At 40.9% G+C, this 15,204-nt stretch overlaps 1 long non-coding RNA gene across 2 annotated transcripts in view; it reads right to left on the bottom strand.

Annotated features, from left to right (window-relative positions):
• LOC137216863 (uncharacterized) overlaps window positions 1-15,204 on the bottom strand; it is a 32,515-nt gene that overhangs the window by 10,607 nt on the left and 6,704 nt on the right. For both annotated transcript variants that reach the window (XR_010939877.1, XR_010939876.1), the window contains exons 2-3: window positions 12,853-13,292; window positions 1,134-1,336 (exon numbers count right to left, since the gene is read on the bottom strand). This is a non-coding gene — a long non-coding RNA (uncharacterized lncRNA). The remainder of the gene's footprint in view (window positions 1-1,133; window positions 1,337-12,852; window positions 13,293-15,204) is intronic.

Below are 15,204 nucleotides of genomic sequence, written 5' to 3'. Positions count from 1 at the left end.
TGTATGCATATGGCTGATTTGCTTTGTTGTGCAACAGAAACTAACACGGTATTGTGAAGTAATTATACTCCAATAAAGATCTATTAAAAAAATATCATGTAGGGCTTCCCTGGTGGCACAGTGGTTGAGAGTCTGCCTGCCGATGCAGGGGACACGGGTTCGTGCACCGGTCTGGGAAGATCCCACATATCGCGGAGCGGCTGGGCCCGTGAGCCATGGCCACTGAGCCTGCGCGTCGGGAGCCTGTGCTCCACAACAGGAGAGGCCACAACAGTGAGAGGCCCGTGTACCGCAAAAATAAATAAATAAATAAAATATCATATATACATGGGAATTCCCTGGCGGTCCAGTAGTTATGACTCGGGGCTTTTACTGCCAAGGGCCCGGGTCCAACCCCTGGCTGGGGAACTAAGATCCCACAAGCTGCACGGGGCGGCCAAAAAAATATCATATATGTATATATAATATACATACATATATGGATATACATAAACATGTAGACAGAGACAAAGGTCTTATAGTTTTTAATTTTAGCCATATCTCAGGTATAATAATACAAAACTCAAAAGAATCTGGATCCAAATTGTTTTTCTGGCCGACAGACTAATTTAAGGTTACCTGCTCAGATGGCCAAAGTTTTTTAATGAAGATTTTGTGCGTGTGTGTGTGTGTGTGTGTGTGTGTGCGCGCGCACACGCACACGCGCACTGTAAGGATTCTTTTAGAAAAGCTATTTTTAGAGTCATTTTGTCCCTTAGAAACTTCTGCATACCAATCAAAGAGTATCTTTCATCGTCTCTGAGAGGTTTGCAATCCTCTTTTCAAGGGCACTCCGTAAAGTGGACTATCTTATCTAAGTTAAAATTTCCCCGAAGTGGCCACTACAATTCCAAATTATCCTTTGTAAAGTTCATCCATTTTGCCAGAAAGGCACAAGATCCTGGTCCATAGTAGGTATACATACAAGAAGCAAGAGTTTTTAAGGGAGGAGGAGAATGAGATTTAGATGAGGTGGAACCTATCTCTTCCTCTAGATTCCCTGAAACAATCTGTGAGGAGCTCAGTAATCCTACCATTGCCTAAATCCCAGGGAATCACAAGTTTCTCCCCTTTCAGACAGAAGGGTGACTTACCAAGAAGCTTCAACAAACAGAATACGGGTATGCACAATAAATTCCGAGAGCTCAACATGCAAAGAGAGCAACATTCAGGCTGACTGCAAGGTTGGCAAGAAAGTGGTGAGCTCAATGGGCCCAGTGGGTACCGGCACGTGGTTGCTCACTGGCCTCAGAGTTGTTGAGGGTCTTCTTTGGATACCACTTCTGATGTCAGAAAACTGTCAAAAATCCAGAAATAACATAATCAAAACCACCAAATCAATAAATAGTATTTAGTAAGAGTTTGTTGTGTATATAAAAACAGGAACTGGGAGCTTCCAGAGTCAAAGATGGATATGAAGGTCACAGGCATTAAATTACAGCAAGGCTTATAAAGTGAAAATGAGAGGAAAAAAAAGTGAAAATGAGAAAGTTATTAACGTTTACAATGACTGGTTATTACAATGGGGGGTTCTAGATGGCAGGGGATTGGTTAAAAGTGATTACCTCATACCATTTTAAAGACCATGACTTAAGGTTTCTTTTTTATGACTGTCAGAGGTATTTACAAGAAATAACCTAGGGTAAGTTTCATTTATGTTCATGAAATAAGCTAGATTTAGTTGAGCTTACTGGCTTAAATGGTTTTGTCTGCTCAGGGAATTCTCAAGTCCAGTCTCCATTTTGTATTTAATTTTAACCACACACACACACACACACACACACACACACACACACACACACACACACACACACACACACACACTCTGAGAGCAATCTGCTTTAATGTACTAGAATAAATGTCTCAGGCCAAGCCTGCCAGAGTTTGGTTTTGCTATTAAAGGGCACATTCAGGGCCCCTCAACGTACTGAAATCTAGTGTTGGGAAACTACGGAAACAGTGTCACTCGCAGGAAGCCCAAATTGAATATTTAGTGATTGGAGCTGCTCCAATTCTAACTGAAGTCTGTGCCTTCCTGTATGGGACTATAAGCGTTGAGAAACACTCTGGGTGAGGGAGTGGGTGGGACAGAATCAGAGAGGGGTTCACTACTGATGAGGCGTATGCGGGAGGCTCAGAAGTCTGTTCAATCATTCCCGGACCGAGAGCCCCATGGAAATCAAGCTGCTTTGAGCGCTTCCTCGTCATGCCCGCAGTGAACCTGCAGATTCTCTGCCTTCCAGCCCCGCCAGCCCACACCACTGAGAACTATCGTCAGCCCATCCGGTCACCGCCAGTTCTCGCACTTTCCCTCCCTAATGCTGACGCCACCATCAACAGGTCTCCGCCCCACGTGCCTCCCCACTTCATCCTTCGTCACCATAGAAACACACAGAGATTCAATGACGTTTGAGGGACTAAGAATACAGATATGAAAAAAAGCACAGTCTTGCACCAGGAGAGGCACACAGCCTACGAGAGCGAGAACACGGAAACAAATCAATATAATATGACGTTAACTGAGGAATATGCAAAATACTCCTGATACAGCAAGAGTGAATTATTCCTGAACAATGTGATTTGGACAGTATTTTCCTCACCCACTATATTAGCTTCCTATTGCTGCTGTAACAAACTACCACAAACTTAGTGGGTTAAAACAACACAGATTGATTATCTTACAGTTCTGGATGTCAGATGTCTAACACACAACTCAGTGGGCTACAATCAAGGTGTGTTGGCAGGGCTGTTTTCTTTCCTGGAGGCTCTTGGAGAGAAATCATTTTAGAATCCCCTGCAAACCAGTTCTGGGGATAGCTTTTACTTGGCCAAGAGGCTCTTACAGTCTCAGATAAAGTCAAGATAATGAATAGGAGGAATTTTTCTGATGAATTCTATCTTAAATTCTTAAAAAATAATCAATAGAGGGCTTCCCTGGTGGCGCAGTGGTTAAGAATCCGCCTGCCAATGCAGGAGACACGGGTTTTAGCCCTGGTCCAGGAAGATCCCATATGCCGCGAAGCAACTAAGCCCGTGCGCCACAACTACTGAGCCCGCGTGCCACAACTACTGAAGCCCACGCGCCTAGAGCCTGTGCTCTGCAGCAAGAGGCCACCGCAATGAGAAGCCCACGCACCACAACAAAGTGTAGCCCCCACTCACCGCAACTAGAGAAACCCCGAGCACATCAACGAAGACCCAACACAGTCAAAAATAAATATAATAAATAAATTTATTAAAATCAATAGAGCCAATATATTAATTTAATCCATTTATTAAGCACCTACTATATGCCAGGTGCTTTGCTGGGTGCTAAGGCTACAAAGATCAAACAGAGAGAGTTCCTGACCTCTAGGAATCCACCACCCAGAGAGGAAAAAACAGAAATGTGGTCAAACGCACTGTGATAACTGCTCCAGTGAATAATGTGCTATAAGATCTCAGAGGAAGCAATATAAATAATGCATTCTGCTGGTATGCAGTGCTGGAGGAGTCTTGGTGAGGAGACAGGATAGTGGCCTGTAGAGCCACAAGAGAAGGTGACATTTGAGAGTTCTTCCCTTAGAGAAAAAGAGACTAAATAACCTAAATTGAATTTTCCAGTTTCATAAATACACATTTTATAAATAGGCTAAGAACGCTTCCCAAATAATTAAATGGGAACGTGTTTGTTCGTTCTTCTGTCTCACATTATCACACATACCTGGCTAATTAAAATATGTCATTTTAGGGACTTCCTGGTGGTGCAGTGGTAAAGAATCCGCCTTCCAATGCAGGGGACGTGGACCCGATCCCTGGTCAGGGAACTAAGATCCCACATGCCACGGGGCAACGAAGCCCACGTGCCACAACTACTGAGCTCGTGCACCTCAACGAGAGAGCCCGTGTGCCACAAACTACAGAGCCCACTCGCCCTGGAGCCCGCGCACCACAACTAGAGAGAGAAAACCTGCATGCCGCAACTAGAGAGAAGCCCACGCGCCACAACGAAGAGCCCACACGCCATAACTAAGACCCAACGCAGCCAAAAATAAAATCAAATAATAAAATAATACTAATAAATAAATCGTTAAAAAAAATAAAATGTCATTTTAATTAAAGGCATCCATGGAAGGTGGCCAGGTATCAATGTACCGATGGCCCAACTGCTCATTTCCTGGCAAGCAAGTTCCCTGAGTAACCTACCAATGTCACCATCATCCCCAACCCAGGTGAAACTTATGCTGGAGGCAACCAGGGCTATGTGTCCTCAGAGGAAATGAGTTGCATAAGCAAGACATCCTTTCGCTGTATTCTCAGAGGACTTAGTTCCACGCCCAGGGAGAAGTAATGTGACTCTCTCAGGATGGTTCAGAGCCAAGCCCCAGACTCCTGAGGGAGATTCATTGCTTGCTAACATGAACTTTGGCCCTGGGTAGACAAATCTCCAAACCATCCCCTTCATACGTCATGTTTGTTCAAGTCAAGACACACGTATCAAATGCCTACTCTATGAGAGAAACTCTGCTTTGATGCTGGAGCCACGAAACTGAAAACGACAGTCTCTGCCACAGAGGGGCTCATGTCTGGCTTCCTGACTCATTTCCCAGATGAGGAAGCTAAGGCTCTGAACTTTCTGGTTTCTTTCTCTGGTCTGTTCATGTGGTACTCTCTTCATTGAGTACTTTCCTCCCTTCCTGGATTCGCAGAGCCCAACTGAAGTCCAACTTCTTCTAAGAGGATTTCCTGACTCCTGTAATCACTAACTTTTACTTTCTCTACATTTCTATTTCACTAAGTCTGTATCTGACAACTTATCACTTAATTATACTTTGCTTTGTATTATTTCTTTAATTATTTAAAGTGTCCATCACGGAACTCCAATGATATTGTAAGCTTCTTGAAGGCAGGAGTCATCATTTAAATTTCGAGTCTGAGCACAAAGTTAATTCTCAATATTTAGTTAAGATTTAACTGATTGGATGATGGAAACCAGCTCTCAAGCAGTAATGGAAGGAGAGGAATGGTAAGCAATGCTCCCACCTTCAAAGGCTGGTTTAGTCCTAACCCAGCCTTCAAAAACCAGCTGCATTGCATTTAAAGAACCTTCCACAAGAGCATAACATAAAAACAAAAGGGTCCACATTACAGATCATATTCACAATCCATCCAATTAAAGATTGAGTCCATCAGAGTAAAAACAAAAAAAGGATGATTTATTATATGGGAGAACCATGTAAATGTCAACCTCAAAAGCTAGCCTCCCAGCATCCTAAATTTAATTTAACCAATCTATTATCCATGCATTCATCTAAACTCTTTGAGATGTTTTTAAATTAAAAATAACTTTTTTTCTTATTGCCATAAAGGATTGTTTTTTCCCCTCCCTCTCTCATCCCTATTCTTGGGGTCTGGCACCTTCTAGGAAAGCTTGATTAACAGAAGTAGGCATTTAGTAGGGAAAGAGACAGCAACTCTTTGTAACATTACAACGCCTGAAAGCACATGAATGTTGGCAGTGGGAAAGGTCTGATTTTTTGTAACCATGGCAAGGGCCTCTTTCTTTTCTCCCCTCTTCTACTTACTTGCAGGATTCAAGCCCAAGGAAATCCTCAATCCTTTTCTAACCCCTGGCCTGTCTCATCCAGAAGGAACTGGATGACTGACACCCAGCTGAAGGCTATGGAGTGGAAGAAGTCTGAAGGGCTGCGTTTCCCCTGTGGGCTGTAAAAAGGCAAGTCCACTACTTTCTTCTGGTCTGTGTTGCTCTGTGTCTATATTCTTTTCTCCTGTTACAGTAGAGTTTTTCCCCTGGTACTTCGGCAGAACTTTTTCCCTAGTACACTAGGTTCTGGGAAAGGAAAGGGAAAGGGATAGGGATAGGGATAGGAAAAGGAAAGGAAAGGAGAAGCAAAAGCAAAAGCCCCATCAGGAGCAGGTTATCTGCCACTTGCCTATGTGGAGCAAAGGCTTTTCACATCCTTTATACCCCTCTTCCATCCTATAGTCAGCCAGAACCTGGCACATTGTAGGAAGGCATCTGACAGTGATCTCTTTCACTGCAGAGAAGATATCATTGAAGAATTCCAAAGAATTCATAAGGGAGAAGAGGATTCCCATTGGTAGAACCAGAAAAGCTTATCCAGAGTCTTGAAGGTTCTGTCTTTATTTACTGGCTCCTAAACTTGGCACAGTGCCTGATACCCTGTAATTATATAATAATATGGATTGAAGAAATGGCTAAATAGCAGTATGATAGCGACCATGTATTGAGTACTTACCTCAGTGCCTAACACGTTGAAAATCTATAATAAATATTTGTTGAACAAAGAGGGAATAGCAGTAAGGATAATATTATTTGTTGAGAACTTATTGCTCAATTATCTTGTTTAATCCTCACAACAACCATAGGAGATCGGTATTCCCATTATTCCCATTTTACAGATAAGGAAAAATAAGGGTTTACAGGCATTAAGTAACTTTCCCAAAAATCAGAATGGCTAGCAAGAACTTCCCAAATAGCTATTACCAGACGTGCAGTCAATGGTGTCCTTCACCAGAGGGCATAGGCTTATACCCCAGACTTGCCCTGAAAAATTGATGATGCGGGTAGATCTGGGGAAGTAGACTCATGATCCCAGCCATGTATAACAGCAATCGCTGTTGGAATCAGGGGATTCTGCACAGTCAGAGGAACCGAACTGGGAAATGAGAAGGCATCTCGAAAACTAGATGATCACAAGGCCTCAAATCATAATCCTCAAGTTCCCCTCTCATGTACATATTCAGCATTTTCTAAGCCTTCAGCCAATATTTCTCCCTTTCTGGTTTGTTTCCCCATGTGGACAAATGTATTCTACATCTAATTTTTACTTTACTAAATTATACAGTAATGACACATGGTTCTAACTTAATGGATGTGTTATCCTCAAATGGCTCCCCAACATACTGTAAACAAAATGTTTTGAAATTTGTCATTTCAGAATCCTATATCTGAATGTTAATTTTCCTAATCTAGGACTCTTTTCTATCTCAAGCCAGTAAATAAGGAAACTCTATTTCTACTTCTTTCCTTTCCACTGTGTTTTGGCAAAAATAGATTCAGAACTTATTACTATTTAATTTGATCCTTTCAGGTGGATCTGAGTCTGTCTCATTTATTGGCTAGATCCTTACATACATATCATTCTTATCCACCCGTTGGTCCTGTCCACCATGGAAACAGTAAGTGATAAGGGGACAGAAACAAGCATGAAATTCAAAACCAGATGCAACCTGGTACTGGGGCTACAGGGCCCTTATTTTCTGTAACTGGGGTGGACCATTCCTACTTGCCTGTTCTTGGTATAATACAGTAACGTTAAAGTCAAGATTGGGAGAAAAGACATATCTGGTAAATACTTACCAAAAAAAAGCTGTATTAGCTGTATTTATTTCATAAAAATGTACTTTAAATAAAAAACCACTATAAAAATAAAGAGGCACAAACGTGAGAATAGAAAAAATTCACCATGAAAATATAAAAATTCTGAACTTGCTTGAATTGGCAATTCAATAGAAGAAAAAATATATGGCCAATAAACATATGAAAAGATCAATATCACATTAATAAAATTCAAACCACAATAAGATACCATTTTATACCCATCAGATAAGCAAAAACCATGAAGTGAAATTACCAACTATTGGTGAGGATGGAGAGCGCTAAGAACTCTCATTCACTGCTGGTAGAAGTTGTGAATGGCAGAATCACTTTGGAGAACAATTTGGCTCTATTTCATAAAGTTGAATCCAAATATTATATGCTTTGACCCAGCATTCCAGTCCTTGGCAAGTACCCTATAAATTACTGCTCCTGTACTCAAGGACATATACAAGAATGTTCATAATAGCATTGTTTGAAATGGCAGGGAGGGAAAAAAGGAAACAATCTAAATGTCCATGAATAGGAAATTTTTTTAACCTTGAATCCTCTGAGGATGATTTTTTTTTTTTTGTCTGTGTTGGGTCTTCGTAGCTGCACATGGGCTTCTCACTGCAGTGGCTTCTCTTGTTACAGAGCATGGGCTTTAAGTGCACAGGCTTCAGTGGTTATGGCACGTGGGCTCAGTAGTTGTGGCTCGTGGGCTCTAGAACACAGGCTCAGTAGTTATGGCGCACAGGCTTAGTTGCTCCGCGGCATGTGGGATCTTCCCGGACCAGGGCGTGAACCGGTATCCCCTGCATTGGCAGGCAGATTCTCAACCACTGCACCACTAGGGAAGCCCCTGAGGATGAATCTGAATCCAATTCATTCATAATACATTGCACAAATCACGGTTTCAAGGTCAGGACTTTTTTTTTTTTGATAGATTTCAATGTTTATAATTTAATATTTCCTTCTTGTATCCCTTTCACACATATGAATAAGCCTAAACATTCCAAATAGGGAAAACATGCACTATTGGATTATTAACTGGAGAAAGCTGTGTAGCTCTCTGTCTTCCACAATGGCTCACAGGGTTGAAATGCCTTGTTGAATTTACCATGGTTCAGGTACTAGCCCTGAGATGTGCAAGTCAGAAACTTGAGTTGTCACTTCACTAAAGGTGAATCTATGTCCTTAGGAAGACTCACATCAACCAAGAGACTGATACATGAAATAAGAATATCAATTTCTTAATTCATAATTAGATGTGAGACTGCTTGGGGGGCATGAGAAACCCGGTCATAATCAGAAAATTTACTGATAAGCAAGGAATCAGTTGCATTCAGCTAAGACACATTCACTACAATGTAAGCGCCATGAGGACATTTTTGTCTGATTTTTCCACTGCTAAAATTCCAGCGTCTATAAAAACACCTGATTCAATAAAAATCTATTAAATGAATGAATAAGGAGAAACGTAAGTATCCATCTCCACAATATGCAAAGACTGATCTCAAGATTCAGCTACTGGAGTTCTTGCATCAGGGTATTCTGATTCCACTACAGTGCCAGAGCAGGAGGCGCCAATTTTGGCGTCTGGGATTCTTTTCCTATGCTTCCAGGACTGATCCTAGTAGATACATTTAGTTGCCTAGACTACAGCTATTCCCTTCTAATTCCTTGCTAACAGCATTCCAATTTTGTTCAGGGCAGCAACGTGCTCAACCTCAAAGAACGAATCACAATTCATCTTGGCCAAACATAGCATCTCTGTTCCCCTGTGCCAAATACTCACTGTCCCAGCCTCCCTTGCAGCCATGGGTAGCCGTATTACCCAGTACTGTCCAATAAGACATAAAGGGAAGACTTCTGGAGTATTCTAGTAAAGATGTTCCTTTCCAGATAAAAAGACAGAGCCTCAGCCAGAGAAAGATATTAGCTCCTGACCTTTCCTCCCTGTTTAGGATGCAGATGTGAGGAAACGATGCTCGGAGCTACTGCAGCCCTTTTATGTTCAAGAGATGAGTTGAGAATAATTGGCAGAGTGGAAGAGTTTCAAAAGCCCAGTTCCTCTGTAACATGGTTAATTGCTGAACTAGCCCGGAAACTGGCTACCTCCAGTCTTCTAATTGAGTTTTTTAAGTTTTCATGGCTTTAGCTACTGTAAGTAGGTTATTCTGTTAGTTGTAGTCAAAAGCATTCCTAACTGATACAATGATTAAGGTTGTTATAAGATATACCTTTTCTCTTTAGGTATGTTAATACAGTCAGTCAGTTTATAGTCAAATATTAACTGGCCTAGGATACAATTTGAATATCTCTGCTCGATTTTAAATTTCACTTTCAGAGCCTATCCTAATCTCACTGATTTCTAATGCCACTACCCAATGTGACAGCACTGAGCACCTCAGGTCTCCTTTTCCCAACACTCCTTTGCCTGATCTGTTCCTTCTTTCAAATGTATCCAAGTTGTGCCAGGTTGCTGGCACTTCTGAACCAAAATAATCTCTTTTATCATGATAAACAGAAACTGATTTCAATGCTGAATGAATCAGAATATAGTTGATGTTATCAACAAAAGCCACTGAATTCCATTTGTGGGAATCTGGATATCATGCTTATTTATTCTTTATTTCATTCCTTTTTTTTTTTTTTTTTTGCGGTACGCGGGCCTGTCACTGCTGTGGCCTCTCCTGTTACGGAGCACAGGCTCCAGACGCGCAGGATCAGTGGCCATGGCTCACGGGCCCAGCCACTCGGCGGCATGCGGGATCCTCCCAGACCGGGGCACGAACCCGTGTCCCCTGCATCGGCAGGCAGACTCTCAACCACTGCTCCACCAGGGAAGCCCTCATTCCATTTTTGAGAGGTAAATATAAAATGTTTTAGGTGTTTCCTTTGGTGATTTCTTTTTTTTTTCATTTCTTAGTTAAGTGGTTTATTAATATTCTTTCCCATTTTCATTTTCACTCTCCTTCAACTTAACAAATATACTCCTTGTCCTTAAAAGCAAGCGAAGACCTATCGTTCATATTTTTAAAGGATTCCAAATTTAAGTTACCTTTAGGAGAAAAAAACAGTCCTTAGTGTTCAAATATACAATTTGAACAAATTGCTTTATTTCCCCTCCCTACTCCTTTTGTGATTTCTTACCTGATAGGTATAAGATATCAGAAACAACAGCAGTCCCACACTTCCTGTTTGTCCCATCTGTTCTTTATTCCTTTTTTCCTCTTTTCCTCTCTTCCCTTGGATTATTTTTTATGAACCCATTTTATCTCCTCTATTGACTTATTAGTTATTCCTTTTTAAGAAATTTAGTCGTTGCTCTGAGTTTTACAATATATAACTTTAACTTATCACAGTTTACTTTAAAGGTTATAGCATTTAACATATAATGTAAGAATCATATAACAATATACGTCCATCCCATCTCTCCCATTCTTTGTGCTCTTGTGCTCATACATTCTACTTCTACAAATGTTATAAATCCCATAATATACTGTTGTTTCTCTTACTTTAAGTAGTTAAGTATCTTTTAAAGACATTAAAAGATGATACAAATAGATGGAGAGATATACCATGTTCTTGGATTGGAAGAATCAACATTGTGAAAATGACTCTACTACACAAAGCAATCTACAGATTCAATGCAATCCCTATCAAACTACCACTGGCATTTTTCACAGAACTAGTACAAAAAATTTCACAATCTGTATGGAAACACAAAAGACCCCGAATAGCCAAAGCAATCTTGAGAACGAAAAACGGAGCTGGAGGAATCAGGCTCCCTGACTTCAGACTATACTACAAAGCTACAGTAATCAAGACAGTATGGTACTGGCAAAAAAACAGAAAAATAGATCAATGGAACAGGATAGAAAGCCCAGAGATAAACCCACGCACATATGGTCACCTTATCTTTGATAAAGGAGGCAAGAATATACAGTGGAGAAAAGACAGCCTCTTCAATAAGTGGTGCTGGGAAAACTGGACAGCTACATGTAAAAGTATGAAATTAGAACACTCCCTAACACCATACACAAAAATAAACTCAAAATGGATTAAAGACCTAAATGTAAGGCCAGACACTATCAAACTCTTAGAGGAAAACATAGGCAGAACACTCTATGACATACATCACAGCAAGATCCTTTCTGACCCACCTCCTAGAGAGATGGAAATAAAAACAAAAATAAACAAATGGGACCTAATGAAACTTAAAAGTTTTGCACAGCAAAGGAAACTATAAACAAGACCAAAAGACAACCCTCAGAATGGGAGAAAATATTTGCAAATGAAGCAACTGACAAAGGATTAATCTCCAAAATTTACAAGCAGCTCATGCAGCTCAATATCAAAGAAACAAACAACCCAATCCAAAAATGGGCAGAAGACCTAAACAGACACTTCTCCAAAGAAGATATACAGATTGCCAACAAACACATGAAAGGATGCTCGACATCATTAATCATTAGAGAAATGCAAATCAAAACTACAATGAGGTATCATATCACACCTGGCAGAATGGCCATCATCAAAAAATCTATAAACAATAAATGCTGGAGAGGGTGTGGAGAAAAGGGAACCCTCTTGCACTGTTGGTGGGAATGTAAATTGATACAGCCACTATGGAAAACAGTATGGAGGTTCCTTAAAAAACTAAAAATAGAACTACCATATGACCCAGCAATCCCACAACTGGGCATATACCCTGAGAAAACCATAGTTCAAAAAGAGTCATGTACAAAATGTTCATTGCAGCTCTATTTACAATAGCCAGGACATGGAAGCAACCTTATTGTCCATCGACAGATGAATGGATAAAGAAGATGTGGCACATATATACAATGGAATATTACTCAGCCATAAAAAGAAACGAAATTGAGTTATTTGTAGTGAGATGGATGGACCTAGAGTCTGTCATACAGAGTGAAGTAAGTCAGAAAGAGAAAAACAAATACCGTACCCTAAGACATATATACGGAATCTAAAAAAAACAAAAAAGGTCCTGAAGAACCTAGGGGCAAGACAGGAACAAAGACACAGACCTACTAGAGAATGGACTTGAGGATATGGGAGGGAAGGGTAAGCTGTGACAAAATGAGAGAGTGGTATGGACATATATACACTACCAAACGTAAAATAGCTAGCTAGTGAGAAGCAGCCGCATAGCACAGGGAGATCAGCTCGGTGGTTTGTGACCACCTAGAGGGGTGGGATAGGGAGGGTAGGAGGGAGGGAGACACAAGAGGGAAGAGATATGGGAACATATGTATATGTATAACTGATTCACTTTGTTATAAAGCAGAAACTAACACACCATTGTAAAGCAACTATACTCCAATAAAGATGTTTAAAAAATAAAAATAAAATAAAGACATTAAGAACAAGAAAAATGTCTTTTATATGACGCACACATTTACCATTTCTGGTACTCTTCATTCCTTTGCATAGATTCTTGTGTCCATCTGGTATCATTTTCCTTTAACCTGAAGAACTTCTTTTAGCATTCCTTGTGGTACAAGTTCACTAGTGATGAATGCTCTTGGCTTTCGCTTATCTGAAATGTCTTCATTTTGCCTTCATCTTTGAAGGACATTTTCACTGGATATAAAATTCTGGGTTGAAAGCATTCTTCCCATGCTTTAGAGATGTTGTTCCACCATCTTCTGGTTTGCATAGTTTTTGATGAGAAAGCAGTGATTAGTCTTAACTTAAGATTTTCTCTGCATCACTAGTTTTGAGAAATTTGATTCCGCAGTGCCTTGATGTGGTTTTCTTTGTGTTTATGCTGCTTGGCATTCACTGGGATTCTTGGATATGTTTGTTTGTAGTTTTCAACAAATGTGGAACATTCTGGAAGCTGAGTAAGAGAATTATAAAATTGTAAACTGAGCTTCATTGTTATAGAATGCTGAAGGTAAATGAAGAGTACTTAACCACTATTCACAGCTCTTTAACAGCTTTTTGTTTTAAACCATGGATTCAGAGACTAGATACTGAAAGAAAGTTTGGGACATTGTTCTATCTGCTGTCTTGCCCAGATTCTAAGCACTGTAACTGCATAACTTCCCTCTATTTGGTATAACCTTAAAATATCTGTAAAAAGGAGAAGGGAAAAAAAAGTTGTGTGAATCAATACGTTCTGCCTAATGCTTTTTCAATATTTTCTCCTGTTTTCACCAAGCCTACCTCTTTAAAAAAGATCTCCACATGTGGTTTAGAGTTGGAGTGTTAATTAGGTCACAGATGAGGTCCACTTTTAGAGACAGGATTGTAAATAATTTATCCTGCATAATGTGTTCTGGATTTGACCTTGTCCACATGATGTCTGGCTAGGCAGATGAAAAACTCCAGGCAGAGTACAATAGGGATTACAATACTGATTACCCAGCCTCTGTGATGATTCCTGATTCTATGATCATTAGAGCAATGTTCCCTCATTGGTTGGCAGATGTTAACAGAATCATTGCACATTTATTATTCATGAGGAAGGTGAAGCTTCATGACAAAGGTCAATGAATAAGAGAATGATCCCTGTGTAACGGCAGGAAGAAAACTGATTTAGGGACAAATCCTTCTCTCTCTGCATTGGACCATTCACAATTATTCTTCCTAATCCAAAAATTGTTACAGTCTTTATTTTACCAAGTAGACAGAAAGGAATAAACATTTAGAGGGTAAGTGCTGTATTCTAAGTACTTTACAAAGGGCTTTACAGCAGCATTTAATATTCACAACCTTAGGAGGAGGAAATTATTCTTATTAACTTCATTTGAAAGGTAAGCACACTGAGATGCAAGAACCTTGTCCAAAATCACACAGCTGGAGCCTACCCCGCTCTTTGGTGGGGCTAATGGCAGACTCTGGGAAGGCTCATGCCAAGCAGCACTTCCCAGAACTTCTGCTGCCAGTGACCTTGTCCCCACGGTGAGCCACAGCCACCCCCTGCCTACACAGGAGACCCCCCAACACTAGCAGCCGTGTGGCTGACAGGGTCTTGGTGCTCCGGCTGGGTGCCAGGCCTGTGCCTCTGAGGTGGGAGAGCCGAGCTCAGGACATTGGTCCACCAGAGACCTCCCAGCTCCACGTAATATCAAGCAGCGAGAGCTCTCCTAGAGATCTCTGTCTCAATGCTAAGACCCAGATCCACTCAAAGGCCATCAAGCTACAGTGCTGGACACCCCATGCCAAACAATGAGCAAGACAGGAACACAAGCCCACCCATGAGCAGAGAGGCTGCCTAACATCATAATAAGGCCACAGACACACCAAAACACACCAGCAGATGTGGACCTGCCCACCAGAAAGTCAAGATCCAGCCTCATCCACCAGAACACAGGCACTAGTCCCCTCCACCAGGAAGCCTACACAACCCACTGAACCAAATTTAGCCACTGGGGACAGACACCAAAAACAACGGGAACTATGAGCCTGCAGCCTGCAAAAAGGAGACCCCAAACACAGTAAGATAAGCAAAATGAGAAGACAGAAAAACACACAGCAGATGAAGGAGCAAGATAAAAACCCACCAGACCTAACAAATGAAGAGGAAATAGGCAGTGAACCTGAAAAAGAATTCAGAATAATGATAGTAAAGATGATCCAAAATCTTGGAAGTTGAAAGGAGGAAGTATAAGAAAAGTTTAACAAGGACCTAGAAGAACTAAAGAGCAAACAAGCAATGATGAACAACACAATAAATGAAATTAAAAATTCTCTAGAAGGGATCAATAGCAGAATAACTGAGACAGAAGAACGGATAAGTGACCTGG

The sequence above is a fragment of the Pseudorca crassidens genome, chromosome X, assembly GCF_039906515.1.
Source record: "Pseudorca crassidens isolate mPseCra1 chromosome X, mPseCra1.hap1, whole genome shotgun sequence".
NCBI classification, from domain to species: Eukaryota; Metazoa; Chordata; class Mammalia; order Artiodactyla; family Delphinidae; genus Pseudorca; species Pseudorca crassidens.
This window is presented reverse-complemented; position numbering and strand designations above follow the sequence as displayed.